At 37.5% G+C, this 26,006-nt stretch overlaps 1 long non-coding RNA gene across 1 annotated transcript; it reads left to right on the top strand.

Moving 5' to 3' along the window:
* The first annotated feature begins 19,579 nt into the window (after window positions 1-19,579).
* Window positions 19,580-23,908, top strand: LOC128852154 (uncharacterized). The gene is made up of 3 exons (XR_008449813.1): window positions 19,580-20,101; window positions 22,175-22,399; window positions 23,272-23,908. It is a non-coding gene; the product is annotated as an uncharacterized LOC128852154 (long non-coding RNA).
* Window positions 23,909-26,006: the final 2,098 nt, after the last annotated feature.

The following is a 26,006-nucleotide window of genomic DNA, read 5'->3' as shown; positions in this document are numbered from 1 at the left end:
TTCTAGAGTTAGCATACTTCCTCACCCATGTAGCTGTTTCCCTTGTGTCTTATTGAGACTTTCCTATTAACTGTGTCTTACAATTTTAATGTTCAAGCCTGTTTCCTCTTTTAGTTAAGTCTCAGTTAACCAATTATATCATATTTCTCCTTAAAGACATGCAACACAATTTCAGGTCTCTGTTTTGTACTGTGTTCATGTCTGCCTAGACTTCTCTTATGTGAGATACAATCACTCCCCTCCTGCAAATTTTCCCTGACCAGATTTGTTAGCAGTGCCTTCACTATTTGAGCTCTCCTGGCTTGTGGAAAGAGCAGACGGATCCTCTCAATGAATATCTCTATAAGATGCTGTGCTCAGTGGCCAGAGGGAAACATAAAAAGCACTTGAATGTTTGAGTCTGGCCAGATGTCTCTGTGAGTTAGCAGCATGCACAGTCAAGAGGGTTCCTGGCTAGCATGTAGACATATTTAACAGGGAAAAAAATGTTTTAAAAGGGCTTACACGAAACAAACCTGTCCAAATTACTTACACGAGGTTCTGCTTTAAGGTCACCAAGGAAATGGGAGGGTGTCTAGTTCAGCTCTGGGGTTCATGGACAAAAATATTATTCCCACAAGACTGATAGTGCCAAAAAAGTGCACATACTTGGTCACACCTGCTGCCACATTGCTCTGTAAACCTTGGAGCGGAGTGGGGAATGCCTGCGTGGCACCAGGCTATTTGAATTTTACACCCGCCTCTACCACAGAGTTTCTGCATGATTGGTGGCCTCCTGAGAATGTGTCTTTGTGGCTAAAGTAAAAAAAAAAAAGTGTACTGCCAAAGAAAACATAAATATAATTATGCCCCGAGTTGGTCTGAATAGCCTGAGAAAGAGATGCAGAAACTTCTGTCCTTACAAAATTCTCTCATATATTTGGGGGATTTTCTCTATTGTTATGTTCACAAGTCAACACAGCTGTAAGTTCCAGATTTCTTTTCTCATTAATTCCACTAAAATACATTCACTGGGGGAGCATTAAGTGTATTCTCCTTTCCTTGAGAAAACGGTGCCAGGATACTAAGCAGATCTGTGGTGGTTGTGCTTGCTCCATGTTATCCCTGCTGTACTGCTCTGGCCCTGGAGGCAAGAAAAACTCCAGGTGGTTTCCCTCTATGAAGGGATAACATTCAGAACAGCAACATCTTCTCACATATATTATGAAAAATAGTGAGGGAATGAGCAAAACTGTATCCAGAGCACCTTCAAGTATCTCTACTGCTTCTTCATTTGAGTTTCTGAAGTCACACAGGAACAGCTCAGCTGCTTTGGTCAAAGTTTTTCAGCTTGATGGGCACACTCCTTTGACCAGTTTGTGACACTTTGAAAACATCCTAATCTGATTTTCAAAAACTACATAGGATTCATCAGAGTCTTTAGGATATCTAATATTACATATGGTGATTTTCTAGGATTGTTGTTGTTTGGGTAAAGGTTTCAATTTTGTGCTTATCTGTAATAACTGGATGTTGGCAGGCATGTGTTTTACCAACATGGTTAAACTCAAAACTTTTTTTCAAATATATAGTGGAATTGTGGAAACTGCAAATGCAGCTTATTGTGCTCCAGCAGAGAGAGACAAATCTCACAGCTGAGCATTTTTTCACTTTCTTAGGGAAGAAAGTTCTGTAGGTGTTGAAATTCTTTAGAGAAAATCCAGGTACACAATAATTACTGAAGTGCCTAACAGTATTAATTTCTCTTTTAATTGCTGTTTTTTCAGGTAGTTTTCAAACTGCCTCTCAATGTCAAACCATGTTCCAGAGATATTGACAAATGGAAGTAATATTCCTTAAGGTCATAACTTCTGTCAAAATTAATTCCATGTCATTAGCTCAGGATTCGTTTATGTCAGAGGAAGGATTTGATTCTGCAAGTCGTATATACCATGTAGAGACATTTCAGGTGGGAGTTTTTGGTAACTGGGAGACATGAAGACCAAACAGTAAAGAGTTAATAATGCACAATCTCAAAATAAATACTATGATCAGTAAGGGTTAAAGTATCGTTTCCTGGTTTCTGACCTAATGTTTTACTCCAGCCTATAGTAGCCATAGGTAACACTCAAAATAAATTACATTAACAGGTTCCCCAAAAGCGGTCAAATTACGTGATTACTTAAGAAAACCCCTGGGTACATGTGTGCGCATTATGCATTGTATCAATGCAAAAAGACAGCAAGCAAGACTAAGAAAGCTATACTTTTTATTTCGCCAATGAATCTGTTGCACTTTGCAATGTTTAAGTGGGTTTATACAACATAAACATTTGGGACATTTAACATATCAAGCTCAAATAAAAATGACATGTGGATCATTCACTTCTGAAGCTGCCTTGTGTTCAGTTATTGGAACACTCCATCCCTGTGGTTTCTGAAATATTATAAGTATATATTCCAGATTAAACTTTCTATTTTCCTCAAGGTAGTGCTGCTTTTCAGCCCTCAATGGCTTGGTTTTTGCTTAAAGAATCAGGTCCTATCAGCAAAATCAAAGGCGATTACACAGCTCAGTAGTCATTTAAGATTTCTGTGGCTCAATTAAGCATGTATAGCATGCCACAGCCACTGAGACTCTGTTTATTCAGTGAAAGTGCTCTGTAATTTATTTAAAATAATCCATCTTTAACAAATAAAGAGGCCATTGACTGGCCATCGCTGCAGGCATCCATTTAAATGCTGCCTTCTTGATGGTCTGCTTTGCTGGTTTAAGTTAAATACCTGACAAAAGCGTTTCAGTTTTTTGGAAATAAGATTTGTATGCATGATGTTTATTTTCTTTTGCACCAGTAATCAGTTAGAACTTCTTTCTAACAGATTGACCATTAAAATGATTAATACTCTTCACTCTGATAATAACAGATTGTGACTGCCATCTCTGTCTCTGTGTGTGTGTGTGCGCACGCGCACTCGCACGCATATGTTTAAAACTACTCAGGAGCTGTGTCTTTATGACACTTTGCTAATCATGTTAGACCTATTACTGTATACATGTATTGAAAATTAGATTAGATGACTACAGCCAGTGACAACTCTTTTCTTTCCCAAAGTGCAGTTTACTGTTTCTTTTTTTCCTTTTTCCACTTGACTATTTCAGAAATGAGTCCTTCATCTAAGGAACACCAGCAAGCTGCCACAAAGACTTGCCAGTACTAGTGGATCTTCTCTGAGCATCAAAAAATTTCTGTATAAGTTTCTGGTAAGTGCTGTTACTTGTTGCACTGGAACATGACCAACTCAGAAGAAGCTTTTTCTCTGTAACGAGAAACAGCCATTAAAAACCATCTTGGGAATAGGGCAAAGTATAGTGCTAAATTTCCAGTGGAAAGGCAATAGAGAAGGCTATTGGTTAAAGGACTGCTTCTTAGGGTTAAGGATAAATAAAACTCTGGTAGCCACAATGGTTTCTCCTGTCCAGCAGCCACACAGTATAGCTGTGTCTTGTCCTCTTCTCAGACTTAAAACAACCCACCAAGAACAATGTCAGCCTTAGAGGAGGTGAAACTAAGCTGTTTGTGTTATTGAATAATGGCTTTTTAATGGTAGCTAAACAGAATCATGGGCAGAACTCAATATTTCTTTATGTAAGCATCTGAAGAGAATGTCCATGTTCATTGCAGAATATAAAAGTCAGAGGAGCACATGTGTTTTGTCACTATGAGCTTATTCTCAAACTACTTATTCTTTTTGCTTTTCTTACAGAAATCTTAATAATAGTTCATTTATACCTTCTTAGACAACAATATTTTTTCAACACATGTTGTTTGAAGAATGGCTAATTCTATTTTAAACATGAAGATTTATTTCAGGGCCCTGGAGACTTTAATACGCTTATGGTCATTTAGGTTGTCACGTTTTCACGTGGAGCTGTGCAGTACCTATAGATGAAGCTATGCATTTCAGCTGCATGGGACTATCTAGTTAGTACCTGCACATCTGGAAAAAAGACAAACAAATGGAGATTCTAGCTAGCATGAGACATTAATACACATGCTAATTTGCCTTTAATTTTAATAGTGAATTGAGGACATAGGACTGCAATCATGGAAGAGTAGTGAAAACTACCTTACAGGTTTGGAGATGGCCTAAGTCAAACTTGCAAATGTTTTTATTAGAATTTCTAATTTATCTTTACTTCGGAGTTTTGTTGTGTCTTTTAAAATGGTTTGCTGGAACTTGACTAGTGCTGGAACTTCAGGCACTATCTTGTGTTCAACATGCAGTTGAGGAAATGATCATATTTTAAGACATTAGATCAACCAGCATGGCAACACCACAAGCCAAAGCACTAGCTCCACAGTTAGGTCTCATGATTGTACTGATGATTATTACTAAGTGGTAGCTGTACAGAAAAAACTGAGCCAGCAGAATCTTATGGCCAGTGCTGTAGGATGGCAGAGGAAACAATCTCGTATAAATTGAAGTGTTCTGTGTCGGTATTTTTCCTGCCACATCTGGCAGATCTCATTTTCCTGTTATAATTACAGGATGATAATACTGAGTTAGGTTCTAACTTATCACCAAAGGGTTTTGGTAGTTTTAAACCACAGTGCATTGCCGCTCCTAAGGCCCTAGCATCCAGAAACCTGCACTGAACATCTAACTCCCTGTTCAGCTCTTGGATGGCATTCTCTACAACTACCTGAAAGGACTTTGTAACAAGGTGGGTGTTGGTCTCTTTTCCCAAGTAACAAGTGATAGGACGAGAGGAAATGGCCTCAAGTTGCACCAGGGGAGGTTTAGATTGGACATTAGGTTCTAAGTTTCTTCACTGAAAGCGTTATTAAGCGTTGAAACACATCCGTTAAAGGCAACCATCCCTGGAACTATTTAGAAGATGTGTAGATGTGGTGCTTAAGGACATTTTGTAGTGGTGGACTTGGCAGTGTTAGGTTTACAGCTGGACTTGGTGATCTTAAGGGTCTCTTTCAACCTAAAGAATTATATGATTCTATGAAATACTTGAGAATGAAATCTCCATCTCATCAGTGGACAGAGGCCATACAACAAGGAATATGGAGAGGAAAGGTAGCCTGAAATGCTATCTTGCTTTGACACCCAGGTGTTTTACTTATGGCTGCAAATATGCATCTGGTCCTCTTCTTGGTGTCTCCTTTAAAAAAATCAGCAGAGGCAGCCTTCTTTCCTTTGAAGTACAAAGGTAGACAGTAATGTCTGATAAGCCATTTGTCTAGAAAAATGTTAGTTTATGCCCAGTGCTCTCCTCTGCCTTGGAGGTTACCAACTCAAATTTCCTATCCCACCCAGAAAGATGTCCCAGTCAAGAAACGTACATAGACGGGATGTGAATACTCGTCAAGATGAGGCAGAAAACAGCCATATAGTAATTCAGTTTGGAGGATTTGTAAGACAGACCTCCACTCACTTTGGAAGCTCCCAGGTCATACAGAGGTACAACTGAGATATTTAGGTGCCTCCAGGATTAGAAGAAAGTTGGGACTGTTCAGTTGTGATTTAGGACTTAGGTAATGGATTCCTGCTTTGTGTTATCTGCTCTTCGATCTGAAAGGCCAGTGGCATGGAAATGTTTTCTCCAGTGTTTAGCACAAGTAGAAACTGAGGTACTAGATATGTAATTATTTACCTGAGGTCACACAAGGCAATGGGGGAAACATGGGGGGAAAAAAACCTGACTGAATTCCAAGCCTCATGTCCAGTGTGTGGGATGACACTGCTATCCTGAATGGGATCTTTGTTTGAGTGATGAAATATAGCACGCTGAGAAAAGGTAAGAAGACATTAAGAACACAGATTTCCTTTGCACTTATAATCCAGAATGTTGCTTTTTATTCATAGTGGTGCAAATATATTACTTTGGTGAGAAACCAGGGAGAAGTGGGACCATAGAGCATGAACAAGCCTGTGGGTATACATGGGGAAGAGAAACAGAAATTGTGCTGTATGAGGCATTGGAGAATTGCCAAGTATTTTTATTCGTTATTACTATTTTTATGTGAAAGGGAACAGCCTTCCAGGCCTCGCTGGTTTGCCTCAGGCAGGGATTTTGGCAAGTTCTAGCCCAAATCCATCTTTGTGTATGTCTGTGTGTGCCTGTGTATGCAGGGTGCTTGCATGAGGTCCAGAATGTGCAACTTTTTATCTGCTGCTGCTCACATTTACCTATTCCACACTCTCCTACCAGTGCAACAAGCCTTTATTCAGTTGTATGATCTTCAACTTCTAAAATTTCTCCTATTTTTAAAAAAGAATTAATTGGATAGCCTTTTTTTTTTTTAATTGAAACACATGTTAAATTACCAAACTACGAGATTAAAGGATTTTTTAAAACTGTCTGAGTTTTTAATGTGCAAATATGAAAACTAGTTTTATTAAATCAGCTAGGGCAAAAGGGTTGTTTTTTAAATAAATTGTTAACTTTTCTTCTGGGCTTATGATCCTTAGAAAAAAATCAAGAATAAATGTTTCTGTGACATATTAAATGAAATTAACAGAAAATATTATTGAGAAAGCTTTCCAGAAATCTGACTCAAGTGTGGTTTGATAGCCATATGTAGGCACATTAATTACTGAGATCAGGAAAATAAACTTGTTCAGGAAATAAATATTTGATTTTGTACATAAATAGATTGAATGTTTTAATTTACTGGATGCTATAATACTTGCTTATCGGTTTGTGACAACATATTACTCCCATCATAAAACTTCAGAGGTACTTAAGGTTTATTGGTACACTCCTCAACTCAAAGCAAACCATAGTAATACATCATCTATATTGTTTTGCAGAAAGGCATGAAATGCTTTTACAAGAGGAACGGGTAGATTTTATGTCTTCAATAACTTCTTAAAAAGTGAGGGGAAGAAGGGAATCTCCTTTCATTAGTTGTGTTTTAGAAGGAAGAAACAACTGGAGAGGGTTTTACCCAGCCATACAGCCTTGACTTTGAGCTTCAGTTTGTTGTTTCTTTAATATAAATTTCAAGTGGATTTTTATCTACACATACCTTAGGCATGGTATTTAAAATAGTATCTTAAAGGGATAGTCACCTGTAAGCAGACTGCCAGCCCAACTGCTGTAAAACACTTATGTCCCATTCTGACTATGAAAGAAAATCACTGCAAATGTTGGTGAAATAAGTTCACAGTGACTCAGTAAAAATTTCACAGTTATATTTTTTTTTTTGTGATGAGAAGGGAATAAACACTGTGTTGTTGAAAGTATCAAATGCAAGAGAGAATGAAAACATGAGACCACCTTGCTGATGGGATGGGGTTCCTTGGATGATCCCTGGGCAGGAGTGGTGTGTGGACGGTGCAGCTGACTGTGGGGTGAATTTGCCATGGTCTGTAGTGTGAAAGTCTTGTGTGTTTAGGACTCCGGTCTTACCAAGTACCAATTGCTCCATTCGAGGCTTCACGTGTCAAACAATGGTACTGGTGTCTCTGTCAACACACGGATGTGCTGGCATGAGTAAAGCAGAAATCCCTCCACTTTCCAGCTGCCTTCCAGGCAACTTTGTGTGGTACTGTGTGACCAAACAGTGGAGAACCAACAGGAACGTACTTCAGGAGCTTATTTCAATAACCTTAAGAACTGCAACTGCATTGCTACAATGATTTGGGAGCTCTTGCATGGGCTCTCCATACAAAAAAATAGTAATATAAGGAGTGCAGAAGTTATCTTCCTGTAGCAGTCTCTAAAGCACCTTTCTCTGTAGCAGTGTGCAAATAAAGACCAGATTTAACAAAAGAAATTACTTTTTTTTTTTTCTTTTCCATTGTAGAAACCCAGTGGAAATCCTGGGAGTTTAGCCTTCTGAATTAGTTTACTAGAGCTTCTACACAGTTTCTACCTAAATGGAACGCATCTCATACAAGGACAAAGGAAAATGGAATGTGTTGGGTTGTAAACCAATTTTTACTGTCTGTATTTTCCCCAGTATTTGCACACCAGACATGCTTTAGGGAAGGACTGATTTGTGAAGCAAATAGCTCAGTGTCTAGTGGTTTGATTAGACACGTGTTTCTTCTGAAAATAAAGCATTTCACATGTAAAGAATGACTGGAATAAATTATCTTAACTCCATCAATAACTTCAGTGGAGGATCTGTCCCACCATGTGTTTCCACATCTTCTGGAGATCCATTTAAGATGCACGGGTATGGAACCTTAAGAGAGTGTTGCAAATTTGTAGACGTTTAATTACCCAACAGTGGTATTACTTTTAATAGCAGATTAAATTATAAGAAGTTCTTGGGTTATTTGAAGGTAAATATCATCTTTATGAGAAAACCACTGCATAAAAGATTTGTATTTGCTCATCACAGATAAATAAGCAAGGATTAAAGTAACACAGAAAACATGGTGTTAAAAAAACAGGTAGTTAACTTAAATCTGATTTTAACCAAAATTGTCACCAATGAGTTGCTTAGAGCTTCTCATTGAGAGGTGTTTTGGAAGGAAGGGTAATTTCTTTCTCTCTCTCAAAGCCCTCCTGCCAGCCATCTGTTGATAATTATTGTTCAGTCTCTGCTGAGAACTTGTGATATTTAATATTTCCTCAACACTTGAACAAATAACCGATAATAACTGCAAGGTACTTGACCACAGGAGTAGAAAGGCATATAGCATGAAAGAGTCAGTGTACACCTTGGTTTTTGAGAACAACTCAGTTTTCTATTTGTGATAAATATGAGCTGTTGAGGAAGACAGGTGACTTGCACAATGTTTCTGGAAAAAATATTAAAAAAAATGGCAGTTATCAGAATGTTTAAAAATTGTCCATTTCAGTTTATGTTTCTTATTTTGATTTATGTTATCCTTTCTCATAGAAAATGTTGGACAACTTATTTATTTGTGTATTGAATATTTAAGACAGGTAAGCTGAAGACATCTCAATTTTTGAAACTTTTAGTCTTTTAAATTGTTAACCTTTTTATAGTTATACTGAGCCCTTCTCAGTAGGAAAGATGGAGAGCAAAGATCATGACATCAAGTTTATAAATTGTCTCTGAACTTATACGACGTGTTACCTGTAACTGCTGTTTTATCTACCTTTGTTTTCTTCAACTATATTAATAACAAATACTAATAAACCACACTTTTATTCCAAGTACTTGAAGCTTTACAAGTAACTATCTAAACTTCACAACATTCATGACTTAATGGTTTCTAAGCTGATTTTAGAGGTGGTCTGACAACAATATTTTTATGTTTAGACTTTCACAGTTTGATGTTTCACTGCCTCTGGAATGACTTCTCCCGTTGATGACATTGATCAGCATTTTTTAAACCCTAAATCCAAGGTTTTCCAAGGTTGTTTCTGCACCCAGAACTTGTGAACTCTTCAGTCCCAGCACTTTGAAAAGCTGTTTCCTATCAAAGCACCACAGACAGAGCGTACTGAACTCACAGCAAGAAAAAACTCTCATTGCTTTTGAATATGAGTCTTCAGATGATATGACTAAAGCCTCAGCAGACTTTATACATTGAAATATATGTTTTATGATTATTTTTTGTTTCTCAGTTTTGCTTTGCTTCAGAGGATTCAGTAGATACAAGCCTAAGTGCCCTCGCCTCAGAGCTACTGAAGTTTGCAGGAAGTCTTGGTTGCAGCTACCTCCATCTCTAAGATGATTTTCCGAGCAGCTGCTCTGAACCCTTTCCCTGTTTGCCATCACCTCCACCACCTGCACACAGGCTGGTCTCCCTGACCCCGTGTGCAAATGGCAGAGTGAAAAAAATTGCAAGAATGCCGATTTTTAATCCTTAGTTGAGTATGCATTTCAGATAGTTGCCAGGTGCTGGTACTAAACTCCCTTTCCCCAATAAAACTTTAAATTTTTTACGTGTTTCACTAGCAAATCGAAAATAAAACCACAGAACAGGAAAGAGCAATTCTTAAAGGTTCATGCAAAATAATTGTATTGTCCCTTGGTAATGAAAATGGAAAAACAGGTCCTTGATACAAGGTGAATTTCTTAACAAATACAGAAAGTACAATATTTCTTTTAAAGAAATTTATTAGCTAATGTGATCCATGAAATTATTTGCATGACTGAGCATTCATTTTCAATTTATAATTATTTTTCTTATTGCTTTGAAAAGATGAAAAGATGCCAAAAAGCCAACAAAACCCCAAAGGTACCTGTTGGCTGTAGATTGCCTAATTTTTTGTATATCTGTTCTCCTTGATTGTTCTGGAAGAGCAAACATCAAAGGTTTCTGGGTTGTTATGAAAAACATCAAAATAAAATGGAATACGATGGGGGACGGTTAGAACACAGGAGAGACTGGTTTCAGTCCATGCTACCTTTCCTTTTTGCTGTTGGAATGTAACAAATATTAACTGCTACTGCTCTGCTGTACTTCATTACATAAATATTTGTGTAAATTCACACTGTGAATATATGAAGTGCTTTGTTGGACAAAGAGGAGAGTTTCCTCATGTGCTGGTTTCTTCTTTATATGAACTGACAGCACTATACGCACTGACTGAACTTTCACACTCATGCTGTTCAGTATCAGCTTGAGTTCTTAGCTCTCTTTTTACCTCCTTTGTAACTGGTTTACTTACCAAAACCAGTTCTGTTGCAATATAACAATTCCAAAGTAAGTACTTCAAGCCAGCACTATGGAATTCTTTTTAAATGAGTGGCTGATCTGGAGGTCTTACTATGCACCACCTGCTTTATAAGGTTAATTAATATACCATGCAAAATTCCAAGAAATTGTACATATTTCCACCTGTGGTGTCTCTAAGCCCTAAAAGAAGAGAGCATTTAGATCTGGGGAATTTTTAGTACTCCGCTATGCTCTGCTTCTAGCAATGAATGCTATATTTTTTTTCTGCTGTCAGTTTGGCAAATGTGCTAGTGGCAATACACACACAGAAATCAAAAGGGAATTTTGTATTAAATAAAGTATTTGATTATAGTTGTACATATACTGAATCTGTTCCTCTGCCCCAACAATGATGTTAGTATATCTTTCATACCAGTGCAAGAAGCGAGCTCTTTCCACTGTTGTCTAAACATTGTAGCCATGGTAGTTAAGGACTTTAGAGAAGCATGGTGCAAAGAACAAGAAAATATTGGCCTAATAAAAGATGTCACCCCCCCTCCAAGCCTTGCTTCTTTATTATATACATTGACAGAAGAATAATTTTCTTTAGATTACTTTTATGTGTTGTTGATTCGAGGTCCACCTGTAATAAGAAAAATAATCTGTGAGTCTGAAATACAGGTTTCCCTCATCAAGGGAAAAAAAAGGTAGAGCTGTATTGTTTTATAGTGTTGTCTTCCACTTGGCATTGACCTAGGTGAGCCCATCAGTATGGAAAAGTACTTAAAAGGTTTGGCTTTGCTTTCTGCTAATATATCTTCTTTCAGCAGTTCATAGTTTCTACAACTTTGTTCACTCACTACATTAGCTTAGCAGGCACATCAGTCATGTCATATTAGGCATATTTCAGCTTATAACCTAATCTTTATACAGGGAAAGAAATTTTGAAGAAATTGTCATATTAATTTACGCTTTAAAACTAAGAGAATAGGAATAAAGGATCTTCATTTCATAATTATGTTGTCCCAGGTTTATAAAAGTCCATATGCTGCAAGGCACCATTGATGTGGGCTGGGGCTATTTATGTCTGGATTTTACAATAGTTTAATAATGAAAACAGTTGAGAATTTTGATAACCATGAAGATGCATTCACATGTCTTGGCTACATATCAGACCATTGGAATTGTGAGTATATTTTGAAAATCTGTTGTGAGTTTAAAAAAAGATTGAAAATATGAAATGATGATTGAAAAATATTCCAGCTAGATCCAGAGAACAGCAAAATATTCGAGTTTTTCTCAATAAATACTTAATGTTTTTGGTTAAAGTAAAATTAAAAGTTTTGATGCAAATTAGCCATACAGAATATTTTGTTGGACACCTCTATTGGTTCATGTATTTTTGTTGCATGGTAGCCAGTATTGCCAGGTTTGATGGTTGTTATGGACCTAGAATCCAGTATTTAAAGACTGTAGCTGGAATTGGATATCTCATGAGTATTAAGTGCTTCAGCTCATCTAATTCACTCAAGTTCAAGCTAACTATATTTTGTTCCCAAGAAATTAAACGACTTTCCCCCCTTCGCCCACCTTGAATTTGAATATTTAGTTACATTGAAAGAGGCAGCTCATCTGTTAGAATGGTGGTGTTGTTGAAGGCAGTGATAGCACTTCCTATTTGCTTTCATAAATTTCAGTTACAATATATTTTTTTCAGTTTATAAAGGGAAACTCAGACTGCTTGAGACAAAAAATTGTTTAGTAGTCTGCTTTATTCCTCTTTAATTTGGACACAATTAACAATTTTGTGTCCACAATTTCAACCACCAAGGCTACAAAAGTATGTTTCTATGCACAGTTTGCATCTAATCAGTGCAAATTCCTCAATTTAGGAAGATGTGGATATTTTACTACTATAAACCATGCTTACAGCATCTCTTGACTTGTAGTCCTAGCTGACTGATGTCTCTACTGTGAAACATGGAGTGCTTCTACCTTTTGGTGAAGAAATTCTATCCTGTTCCCTCATCACTCAGAGGAATTGAGTTCTTGACTTCATGGAAAGGAAACTCAAGTGGAGCAACAAAAAGGGGGTCACTGGTATCTCCAAGGGTCCCTGAGGGGGTCAAAAGGAATAGAAAAGTGAGATAAGTTGTGGGAGAAATAATATAGAGGTTAGATATTGCTATCTTTCCCGTGGCCAGGTGTGGAAAAGTAGTCCTGTGATAGCTCTCGTGTCATCCAATGTGTTTATGTGGTGGGTTGACCCTGGCTGGCAGCCAAATACGACAGAGTCACTCACTTAATCCCTACCTCTCAGCAGGATGAGTGGGAGAATAGGTAGAGAAAAAGCAAAAAAGTTGTGAATTAAGATACAGAAAGGTTAATAAGTAAAGGAAAGAGAAAAAACAAAACAAAAAACGACACAAAGGCGATCACTCACCACCTTCCAAAAATGACCAGTGCCAAAATATCCTCTGAACCATGGCTGCCTTGGAAGAAAATCCTCCACCTTCTTCTCCTATCTTACTTTTATTATTGAGCATGACATTATATAGTGTGGACTATTTGCTCATTTCAGGTCAGCACATCTGCTGTGTCCACTCTCAGTTTCTGTGCACCCTCAGTCTACTTGCTGGAAAAGACATGTGGGCAGTGGGAAAAAGAGAAAGCTTTGGTGCTGTGCTAGAAATGTTCAGCAATGGCTAAAACACTGGCATGTTATCAACACTGTTTTAGTCAAAGGTCCAAAACGCAGCACCACACAGTCTGCAACCAAGAAAATTAACTTCATCCCAGCCAGACACAGTACAGGTCACTTGGAATTCAGACACCATCTGAGGCAGATATGTCAGATTGTCCAGCTCTGAGTTGCTCTTGCATAACCAGGGAACACTGAAGACACTATAAGGACAGATTTAGGTTTGCAAAATCCATTGTAGCAAAATAAAAATACCCCTTAGATATTTCCTTGAGGAAACTAGTGCTTTGACATAAGATTGAAAAGTGACTAGCAAGTAAGAAAAAGATTAAATACAATTTTAAATAGCTGCACATTCAATCTGCACCATCCAAATGTATGCTTATTTAGCTCAGGTTCTCTGAAAAAGGAGTATTCAATTAAATATGTAGAGGATATTACAATATTTATATAATCAACTTAATTCTGCATTTTCTAACTCAATTTTGCAGCCTTTCCACACTTTTTCAAGTAAGCTTTTGTTTGTGTTATACTTATCTTTACAAGGACATCAGGGAGCTTGATATAGATTACATTTCTAAACATTCTGATAGGCTTGGGTGAAACTAGTGGTTTTAGATTGGAAGTATTTTCCATAGAAGGAGATAGACATGCAGACATACATTTACATGTCAAGAGAAATCTGATTGAATAGTGTAACTTTAATGTTTTAAGAGAAATATTAATGTTTCTCAATATCCTAGTAGAAAGACAACTAGTGTTTCTTTTCAGCAGGAAAATTATTAAGGAATAATTTCTACGTTCTATACTACTTGTGAATTTTTTTATTCCTGTGTCTTAATTATTTGGATGATGGAATGCACCAGCTTCTAATATAGCTGATAAATTTTTTGAGACTCATTGAGGATCATCATCTGCCTAGATCATATTATGAACAAATGCCTCTAAGACAGCATACTCATTCCTGGAAGTCTCAGATGAGAAGGGCCATTTTAATATGCATTCTGGGTAGTTTCACATTTCAGTTAGAAGGAAAGTTTAAAAAACGCTAATAAATCAAGAATCCATCTAGTATGGAGTGTAATCAAACAGCAGGGCAGCCTTAGAGGCATCCATCAACAGAAACATCCAACTATCACTGCTACATTCATTTTAGAAGCCAACCCACAAGTCTAGGTGTTGCTGCTGGAAGACATATAATGCAGCTTCACATTAGGATCCTAGAGCTGCCAAGCATATCTCCAGAGTAACTTTAACAGTGATTACACTTGATGAAGGAGGTAGAGGAAGTATAATCATGTGCCAGCAGCACCAGGAGGATAAGGCCAATATTGAAGTTAAATTTATGTGAATTCTTATTCCACCATAAACCAGCAGTTTTTCATAGGATGAGCTTTGCCTACAAAAGTCTCAGGTGTTTCCTTTTAGTGCTGGTCTCTTTCTGTAAATATATAGACTTTTAATTACAACAAGTAGGCTAGCTAACAAGTAAATGTTTGAAAACCCTGAAGACAGTAAATCCCATAATCATGAATTGCCTCTATGATACCATGCTAGCCTGTGAAATTCCCAGATGAGAAGGGCTATTTTAACATGCCTAAGTAGTTTCACGTTTTTGTTGGAAAGAGAAGTCAAACTTGTGACAAAGAAAGAACTTAACCGAGGATGGAGGAGGAGTGTTGTAGGCTGCAGTCCTAAAGATTGTGGTATTGTAACAGTCAATATTGACAGAATAAATGTACTTTATTCCTGCATTTTATTTAAGCTATCTGGTGCTCAAAGTGAATACCCGGTGCACTGTAATCGCAGCCATCAAACAGATGTCTAGCCCAGAAGAGTCTACAAAGCAGTTCCATATGTTCTCACTCTTAAGAATTCACATGAAAAGAACAAGCTGGAGCTTGTTTAAGAATTTCTGTCCAGTTTTACCTTTCTATCACAGTACATGAAATTCATACCTGTGTGGGCAGCCAAACCAAAGCTTGTTATCTTATTTGGGCACCCTTCCATCCTTAAGTAACCTTTCTGCTGGTGTTCTGTGGAGAAATGCCTATTTATCTACAGACTGCATGCTAAACATGAGCGATTGTTCCACAGTATCTCTATTTAACCTGTTCTGAGTTGGCACTGAAAGACTCCATAGTAGGAATCCAGCGCTGAATTAGAATAAAAACACTGTCCTAGAAAGAAAGCGAGGAGGAAGCCTTATAAGAAATGAAGCTGTGTTACTTTTAAAGCTACGTAAGTAAACCCATCTAAATCTGAATAAGTGACCCTACTTTGCAAGCAGAGTTTCTCAGAGGGAAACCATTTGTTCTCCATCAAAAACAGTGGCTCAATGATCACAGCCAAATATTATGGCCAAATAATTGAGCTTTATTTGTGTCTGAATTTAAGTTCAGATGGAGATTTAACTTCCTTTTCCCCCCTGTTTTTTAAAGAAAATAAATTTATTTTGTGGAAAGGATGATCTTTTTCTTCTGTGCTGAAACAAACCCTAACACAATGGGACTGTTGAATGACAAAGCAGATGGTGATACCAACAGTCTGCAATAATTTTTCCGGAGTAACAGCATAAAAATAATTCTGTAAAAATCCCTTTTATGGCAAACCATTTCAGTTTGCGTATGAGAAAGGAAAAGTTAAATCATTCATAATTAAGAATTCTACACACAATTAGCAGAGAAAAATGAGAGAAAAGAACACATTTTCAAAAAGAGAGAAACCCTCTGTTGCAACTGGTATTCTTATTGGGAATGCATATCTTTCCTTTTAGGGCTTCAGATAGAGGAACCCGGAAATTCTTAATAATTTTTAGTGAATTTACTCAGTTAAAGAGTAATACAGAAAAGAGCTATTTGACACTACATTGCTGTGCTGTCCTTCTTGGTGTGGGTGAATCTGTGGTCAAAAACTGCCAAATTTCAGGAACTACTTTAAAAAGAAAGAATAAAGAAGATTTCAGGCTTTGAGAAGCCTGGAGACCTCCGAGTTCAACAGCAGGATCTGGACACAGCTACGTTGTTTGATCAGTCTTCTAGCATTTTTCCAGAACACAAGAAGATTGTTCATCTCCAGTGAAGTGCTGTTGTGGAGGTAATGTTTATTTCTTCCCAGACAGAAGTTTTCCTTGGTCTGTTGACCCGGTCCTGCGTTTTCCTAGTCCTAGTTCATAAGTGAAATTGCAGTACATATATTCCAGGATATGAGTTCAAAAACATTAAGCTGACAGGGCAGTCTCATCCAGTGGAGAACTTATTTTGGCCATGAAGAGGTGAACAGACAAACATGCTGTCAAGTTTAAATGAGGGCAATAAATGTATATCCTCTGATCTCAGTTAAAGTAAATATTTTTCATGCTACCGAAACATCTGCTGATTGCAAAAGAATATGATGTCATAATCACTCTTCCCGAAACAGTCTTTGAAGGTTGTACAATGCTACCATCTACTTCTTCTTTCCCCAATATGCTATATTTTCATCCTACTCCTGGAAATATAGACATTACCAAATTAATAGGATACATAAGAATCCAGAACTCAACAGTCTGCCTTGCATATCTGCTTTGCTTCTTATGAAGTTGGGAAGATAGATTGCATGTGTATATCACAAAAAAATAATAGCAGTCATTGCTTCTTCATCACAATTCTAACTGACTACTGTATATTGTACCTGAAATTAGCTAAATATTAGGCCTAATTTGCTTCTGTAAGGTAACGCCAGTGTATGGATAGAGCATTACCGAAACAGTTTGCCCCTATAGCGAGTGTAATTTGTTTATGAGTGGATTGATTATGCATATTTAAGTAGCTTATTACAACATAGAATTAACCCTTACCCTGTACTTTTGTTAAAGCTGAGAAAACTGTTGGTTTGGTGTTCTAGATCATCAGCAAAGGAAACAATTTCTCTAAAACTCAATTTTAAAGTTCAGTACTTTAACAGTAAATATGGAAGTAAGAAGCAAATATTTCCCAGCTCAAACACACATGGCATGTTATTGATACAGAACAGAAATATATCTCCAAGTAGACGAGAGAGAAACCAAGGCTGCAGCCAGTATTCAGGGGAATGGAGACATGATGTAATCTTAGACAAGGTTATCAGTTTAAAAATGCTCCCTCTATTTATTTTTAAGATCTTTCTATTGAAAAAATATTCAAAAAATATTCCTGAAGGAACCAAAAGTCATTTAACTTCCTCAGTTTTTATCTGTAACTGTTGGATCTACACAGCACTTCTATATACAAATTCTTCTAATACAAATTATAGAATCCCAGCCTGTTTAGTCATTCATACTAGGGTACATCCATGAAAAAAATAACTAATAATCAATTAATGTGTTAAAACTTCATTTTCATTAATACAGTATCAAAGTATCTCTGCATGCAACATTTTCAGTGTTTGTTCCATGTTTCCAAAGAATTCTGTTTGCACTGTGTTGTTAATAAAAGTGACTGAGATTTGATTGACAATGCTGGCTCATATGAGCAACTAAGATGCTTCAGGTGTTATTAACTTTTTCCTTTATTTCTTTGTTTTGCAGAGAGTTACAGAGCATCTGAATTAGGATTTTGTCATAGATGTCTTTTTTTATCATACATTATTTGAAAAGCTGTTTTTGAAGAAAAGTGGTAAGCCTTTTTCTCAGGACTTGCCTCTTGCAGCTTTGATATGTTTAGTCTCATATGTCCTCAGGGAGTGACACAAGAAAAAGAAAGCTAAGAAAATATCTCCTTGATTCCAATCCATCCATTCATCTATCACAGACTGCCGGTGGGGACGGGCAGTTGGAAGAAAGAAGTGAAAGTGGGAGAAGGAATTCCTTAAGTGAGGAATTCTGAAATTCTAAGAAAGCAAGATATGGTGTTGTGCTCAGAGAGAGTTTGAAGAAGAAAACGGAGGGTTTGAACACAGCCTTGGTAATCACTCACCATTTCCTTAGCCAAGGTGGAGCCAATTTGAGGTAACTCCATAAGTGGAATGATACTTGAATGTTGGACCTTAAAACTGGTAGAATGAAGATAATAAAAATTTTACCTTTGAGCACACATATAACAGCAAATGGATAGTACACAGCTTGAGGTTCTATTTGTGAACCTTGGATGTGAGAAAGAATCGTGTAGCGATAGGTATTTAAGACAACCTTCTGTGGCAGTTCAGGCTAGGAAGGAGAAAAGCAAAATGAGTGGAAGCCAGAGAAGAGAAAGGGGTTAAGAAGCAAGAGGAAAGCAGAGTCACTGGGGAGAAAGTGATTTCATTACATTCATTTTGTTTGTGTTTATCCATCAGTGGGGAATGACCATAAGTCCACCTGCTGTTTTAGTTGATGTTCAACGATTTTTCAGTCTGCATACCACAGCAGTGAGTGTTTCTGACTTTCAGCAACAGAACAGAGGGAAATTCCATGCAGGCCACACAGCATTCAAAAGTGTACATGGAGAGAAACGGACAAAGCCTTTTGGATCCTGTTCACTTATAAAAGCCCTACATATGCATTAGAAGAAAGGACTTACCTTCTCCATTGAGGTGATAGCTGAGAGACTGAGGGTCATAATTTAGTCCTCCATTGCTTTACATATACACACTTAAATTTCTGAAATACAACTGTGGAAGTCAAATCTGGTTGTGTGTAGGATATTGGTCAGTTTACTTCATCTACTAGTTTCCATATTACTCTGGATCTTCTTATCATGTAGGGAAGAGTTTTAAAAGATACGGAAAATGTATATTAGTTGTAAAAGTATAGAATTACAGATTATATAAATTTTAAATGTGGAGTTAAATTTTTTGAGCTTCTCCATCTCTGAGTGTTGCAGAACAGAATTAAATCTGAAGTGGAATAATAGTGAAAATGATCCACTATCTTATTTTGGGAGTTGTTTTTGCTTATTATTTCATCCTGGTACTGCCTGTGGTTAAAACCAGAGTACCTTATCATGAAGTCCTTGCATTTGACCCAGGCTACACTCTCAACCTCTCAACTCTCCATTTTCCCATGTTTGCATCTTTCCCTTCCACTTTTTTTTTTTTCTTTTTTGTTATGAACTCCCTCAAAACCACAGTTCAAAGCTGAGTTTGCCAGTGACTGCTAATTCCAGGAACAACTTGAAAATGCTTCTGGAGTATTGTAAGAGAAAGAACAACAAACACCTCTCTGAAGTGAGTGTCTCACATATATTTGGTATGAAGTGCCTTTGAGGTAGCTTATCAGACAGGATTGTTTATTTAAAGTACAGTACCCAAAGGAGTCAACCAGGCTCCACAGTCAACTTTAAAGGAAGTAGGGTAGGGTTATTATAGAACCATTGAATAGGTTGGGTTGGTAGGGACCCTAAAGATCATCTAGTTCCAACTCCCCTGTCATGGGCAAGGACATTTTCCACTAGACTAGGTTGCTCAAAGCCTCAGCCAGCCTGGCCTTGAATGCCCCCAGGGATGGCGCTTCCATGACTTCTCTGGGCAACCTCTTCCGGTGCCTCACCACCCTCACAGTAAAAAAATTCTTCCTTGCATTTAATCTAAATCTACTCTCTTTTGGCTTAAAACCATTACCACTTGTCCTATCGCTGCACTCCCTGAGAAAGAATATCTCCCAGTTTTTCCTGTAGGTCCCCTATAATTTCCCGAAGGCTACTATACATTCTCTACAGAGCCTTCTTATCTCTAGGCTAAACAAGCCCAACTCTCTCAGCCTGTCCTCGTATGGGAGATGCTCCAGCTCTCTGATGATCTATGTGGCACTCCTCTGGACTTCCTCTAACAGATCCACATCCTTCCTGTGCTGAAGGCTTCAGAACTGAACACAGTACTCCAGGTAAGTTCTCAGTTCTTATAATTCTCTTTTTGTGTGTACTTCTCCCTCTTTTTCCAAGACAGTGTTCGGCACAAGAATTAAAATTAATGAGATGTTGTTATAGAATTAATGTCATTCCCATTATACATGCTTTGTCTCATCGATAGCTTAATTTTGAAAATTTTATGTATGTCATCGAAACAAAGTGTAAAGTAATTCTTCATGTGGAAAACAATCACAGATGAGGTAAGGAAAGGTAAGGTCTTAGGATAAACACATGCGTTTAGGTTAATTTCATGAAAGGAAAGAAATTGTTTAGATTCTAGTACATTTGTATTCCTGAGGCAAGCGATTTGTATATTGTGAACAGAAAAGAATGACTGATGTTGTTAATTTGCCCTCCAAACGAAGCAATTAGCTATGACTGGATACTAAACCAACATTATTTTGGCATGGTTCTAATACATACCCAGTATTCTGAAAACCTTACATACATGAAAGTACCATTAATACAAGAGTATCTTTCTGACTGAAGTGTGACCCCAAGTGCAGTGAACAGTAAGTGGGGCCATGGTCCTCACAGAGGTGGAAAGCTTCTGAGAGTGCTGGTCCAGATCTGAGGACACTCCTGAAGGCAAAGTACATGAATGAGGAGACTGCTTTCAGCATGAGATCTGGCCCACCAGAACATGCCACTTCAGGAGACTATTGAGAAGTTGTCAAAGGAAACACTCCTGTGGAGAGTTTTCCCTGGAGAAATGTCCCAGAAAATCACAAAGGCAATTCGTAGTCAAATATATGTGGGAACAGAGTTGAGGACACTGAAGTTGAATAAAAGATATTTTAAAACATCCTGAATTACTCAGACGCATCTGTTCAATTTCAGACCTTGGAAGTAAGTTTGTCTGAATGACAAATGCCATCTAGTGAGATTACTTTATGTAAAATTAATTATTATTTTTGAAAGTATACTTGAATACTTTCATCAGATATAAATGCATCATTTCTACACAATTCCTTCCCAGCAATTATGGTATCATGGTTGAATTACTATAACTCTTAGCACAAATATTTAAATTGTCAAGACTTCTAAGACTTTCCCATTCATCAGCATGTAGCAGTTGCCTGTTAGGTCTACAGTACGTTTAATTGTGCTGTTTAACTGCCTATTCCATGGTGGTCTATGCTTTTCTGTGACAAATGACTGGATGTAATTTGGGTGCTATACCATTAAGACAAGGAGGGGCATTTATGTTTTCCTCTATGTAATGTCACTGTAAGTGTGTGTTCACTTCGGGGAAATTATGTGCTTATTGTGACAAATAGTGCATTTTGAAGTATTTAAAGATCTTTTTTTGGAAAGAGTCCCTCCTCTATATATATCTTGAACGTATTGCTGTGACACAGCATGAAAGCTTATGGTATAGTTATCTAAAAAAACTTATCCACTCCCTTTAACATGTTTTTAGATTGCTTTTTTAGACTCTATAAAATTTTAGCTAGCACTAAACATAGAACTTCATTCATCATCATGCAATCAAAGCCTGCCAAAGGAAGCCTACTCTTCCTGAGCCAAAAGTGGCAACACTCCAGTATTGGCAGAAATCAAATGAATCATTTCCTGCTTTTAGTTTTAGATAAATAATCAAAAAAGATTGTCTAGATTCTGATCCAAATGTAATTTTTCATAGCAAGGAATAAGTCTACTGCTACAAAGACTTTAAGTGGAGAACGGTCTCCAGTTAATTACTTGGCTGGAAAGGTCCCATGGAACCTGTAGTCAGATCAAAATATTAAAATCCAATTTAAAACAAAATGTTAAATAATGATATTGGGTTTTATGCAAGGTGAATTGAACTGCACTGAAGTAGAGAAGTTTGAGGATTTAATTTGCTCTTGATGTATTGAATGAATACGGCCCAGCGGGCTCTGGGTGGATCTGCCTTTTTTCGGTGAGAGACAGCAGGTAAAGAAGGCAAAGCGAGGGCGACAGCTACTGCTGCTGCTGCTGAGAGTGGACGATGAGGATTGTGGTGCGTTGAGGAACTGTCATCCGTGAAATCTCTCTTGTTATTTAAGATCTTCCCTCTCTAGTATCTACAGGAAGCGTGTGTCTGGAGAGCTGACACGATGATTCCAGGCTACACTGAGTATGTGTGGTTAGGGGAGACCAAATTAAGGGAGTTGAAGGAGACAATAATGGGATGAAGAAATCCTGGAACTACAAATGAAGACTGGGAAATAAACAGACGGAAATGGACATGCCAAGGCATGAGACCAGAGGTCAAAGGAAGAGACTAGTATTGCAATGGCCAGATGGTAAGAACTGAGAAAGCCTGAGCTGAATGAAATACTAGAACTGTGCTGGGAACAAGAGAAAGTGGGAAAAGTGAGGAGGGACATAGTTAGTGACATAAAGGATGAGACTTGAGGTAGGGAAAGGACAGGACCCACTGCCTTTCAGAACTTCTGGGAGGCTCAAAACTCACAGATAAAACATGCATCTTTTACCCATTTGTCATACCTGCCTGACCTAAACGATGACAACCTATGAATAAAACTTGTTTAATTAACTGAAAAGTCAGAAATCTGTAGAGTGGGAAAAGGGAGAGCACTGGACTGTAACGGGAGAGCTCACGATTCAGTCTGTGAATCTGGAAGTGAGGCTGGAAGCAGGAGGAAAAATGATATCTGGAACCAGTGATCAGTGACAAATGATAGGATCAGCTTTAGCCATGTACAATGTGGGAAATGATTCAGTTGCATAGGATGATGTTTACTGGTTTTATTTTCCTTTTAAAAAATGTGAATCCACAGCAAAAACATCATTTGAGCACATAACACTTTAAGTTTATGATCTGGGGAAAGACATCCTGCGGTGGGACTCTGGGTGAAGGTGTGTATGTGTATATATATGTATATATATATAAATAGGTGAAGTGCAGACAAATGAGAAATGTTGACTGATTTGAGGCCTAAGAGCAGTTCAATAAAGACCTTCTGGGAAAAAAACCCCTAGAAATAAAAGACCAATAAACAATTACAGACTCCTAACCACAGCCTTTCTTGCTTAATGCTTAATTAACTGTCAGCTTCAGTGTTTATAAGCTGACAGAAAGACAAATCAAACTAACAGTCCTAAGTGAAATTGAATTATTAAACAGTAAAAATTACACTTTTTTTTCCCCCAGGTGATAGTGGCATGACATTGTGGCCTGTACCGTGTGTCTATGAGATCCACGCATCACTGGATTGACTCTGTGGGTTTCTCACAGATTTGTGAGTTAGGCCCTAGGTGTCCCATGCAAAGTGTTACAGATGTCAGACGGTTGCTTTGTATGATAACGTTTCACTTTCGCAACAAGACTCCTTGGTATTTTTTTAATGGCAGTGTATAATGCAGTCCAGCTTTTCAACCAACCCAGTATGAGCTCTAGCGGAGCTTGGGTTAGTTGGAGCTTACACATGACAGTAAAGTTGGGTTGAATCATGTCATTTATGAAGATGGTCTTACTGTCCCCGTTGCTCCTGTCAACAGGGACAGAAAAATCACTATGCAGCTGGGATTCTCAAACACCCAGCTTTGAAAATAAGTTACCTCACATCTGGGCAGTCTCTCACTCCCTTTTGGGAATGTCCTGGGACTGGAAATGTGAGCCTTTTCAGTAACAGGGAGGGAGAAAATTTGGTTATCCTGACTCTCAAGTTCAGCTCTGAAACATGAAACATTTCTATGTAGTGATTCCTTCAGTAGAAGAGCGGTAATTTGTGTATGTAATATAAAAATTATATATTGAAGATTTGTGGCTAAATCTAGTCAAGAATTTCAGTTTAGGGTTTTGATCATAGGACAGAAACCTATAAAATTGTCTTTTCTGGGTTTGTGACCCAAACCCCCAGCATTCTTCACAAATCACAAGATTACAAGTCTGAAGGGAACGTTTTTCTGAGATTTTGTTTGCATCTGAATTAAGCATTTTTTTACTCAATCTAGAATCCAAATCAAAAGGCATTCTTGGCATAAGGCTTGCATTTGAAACCACTCAGAAATATGCAAGAATATTGGCTGGATATGTGGGTTTGGATCATTTCAAAGAGTAAAAGGTGTGATTTGCTGTCATTTCTGGGATACAGAGTGAAATTAACTCTTTTCATACCACCAAGAAAGAGAAGTGTAGTATCATATATTTATAATTCAGGTAATCTCAGCATGTATTTTGAAATCGGTGTCAATTCATGGGTGCCAAGATGTTCAGATTATAACTGCACAACTAGCAATTAATAATATTGCCAAAGCAGGTGATTTTTATGGCTATTCTTGTGACATCTAGTATTCTTAATACCTGAGCTTTTTTAAATACCTTAAGTATTATAAAATAATGTCATTTCATTCAAAAAGTATAATAATGCATTAGTTATTGTTTGAGTGTCTGCTTTTGTGTTTGCAGACAGAAGCTTAAAAATTTGACTGTAGACTATAGACACTTTCTTCTTAAATCTGAAGTGCAAGCCAATCTCATAAATTTTGATGTCTGACTCATGGGTTTTGACCGCTTGGATTGGCAGTATTGGACTGATATATTTTGTATCAAAATTCAACTTAGAAAAATGAATTTTTTACCGTCTGTATATTTGTAGCTCAAGAGGCTGCAAGGCTACAAGCTATGGATGGAGAGAAAAAAATGAGAGTTCCCTCACAAACCAAGACTCTTCAATATAATTTTTTCCTAGGGAACTACTAATCTGGGAAGCACCCAGATTTCTAATGTCATGTCATGGGGCAAAGCTTGCCTGACTGGATGATAATGGCTCTGCAGAGTGGTTGCTGTGTCCTCTCCACACTGTGGCATCACAGGCACTGCATAGGAAAGTGCCAGTCCAGAATGCCCTGAAGCTATCTTCCTTCTCTGCTCAGCCCAGGGCTGTGGATTAATACCCCATTTCTGCCTAGAGTAACGAAACCCCGTGTCTTCCAAAATAAATATTGTTTCTTGGTTACTACTACAAACAAATGTATTGTACATTACATTTTTGGAGAAGGATTGCACAAGACCAACATTTCTGAAGTCGAGTGGAGAGGTCCTGTCTCTCCCTCCTGTCCTCAAACAGGCAAACTACCACTTGAGTCGCAGGGAATTTACATGACTGAAAACTACAGAGGCACCCAAAAGTACTATTTCTTCCTGGATTCACTCTTTTGACTGTGACTTCAAAAACATTTTTATTTCAAGAAGTTCTACATTTCCTTTCATTTAATTTGGACTTGCCGTAATTATACTCATCATATTGAGACAGATGACAGTAATGGGAAGAAAAGGATGAGGACATCAGCCTTTAAAAGCCAAATGATTTTTTTTTTTTTTTGTATGAACGGGGTCTACATTGTCTTCTCATACTCAAAACTAAATCTGCGGTTTGTGAAGAATTAATTATAGATCAACCTTAACACTTAGCGGTTTGGATTTTGTTAAATGAATCACTTGAAGAAATAAAAGTGTGGTCATGCTGTATTTTAAATAATTCATGCCTCTTGTAATACAGCAAGGAATTTAATAGTAGTAAGTTTTCTCTTCATGATTGTATAAGGTTATGTCACAGATTCCTTTCTTTACTTGGTGAAAACCAGTGCTGTTCCATTGTTGTTGATTTTTGTTTTCTTTTTAATTAAGATATTTCTTTTCTGTTTTCCCTCAAGATGTTGATTTGTGATGTGGTATTTTGAAGCCAAAAATCCAAACTCTCAACTTATGTCATACTTCGGGTTTCAAAACTCCTGGTTTTAAATTTAAAAACATGTAGGCTAAATTCTCTCCTTCCTCCCTTGAAAAAGAGATTGCCCCATTGGGAAAAATCTCTGGTTAGTGCTATCTCCTGAACTGTTCCTGAATGAAAATCAAAATGAATGGCAGTGTGCTATGCCATCAAC

Source organism: Cuculus canorus, chromosome 4, assembly GCF_017976375.1.
Source record: "Cuculus canorus isolate bCucCan1 chromosome 4, bCucCan1.pri, whole genome shotgun sequence".
In the NCBI taxonomy this organism is placed as follows: domain Eukaryota; kingdom Metazoa; phylum Chordata; class Aves; order Cuculiformes; family Cuculidae; genus Cuculus; species Cuculus canorus.
The sequence above is the reverse complement of the archived record's forward strand: the minus strand, read 5'-3'. Positions and strand labels throughout refer to the sequence as shown.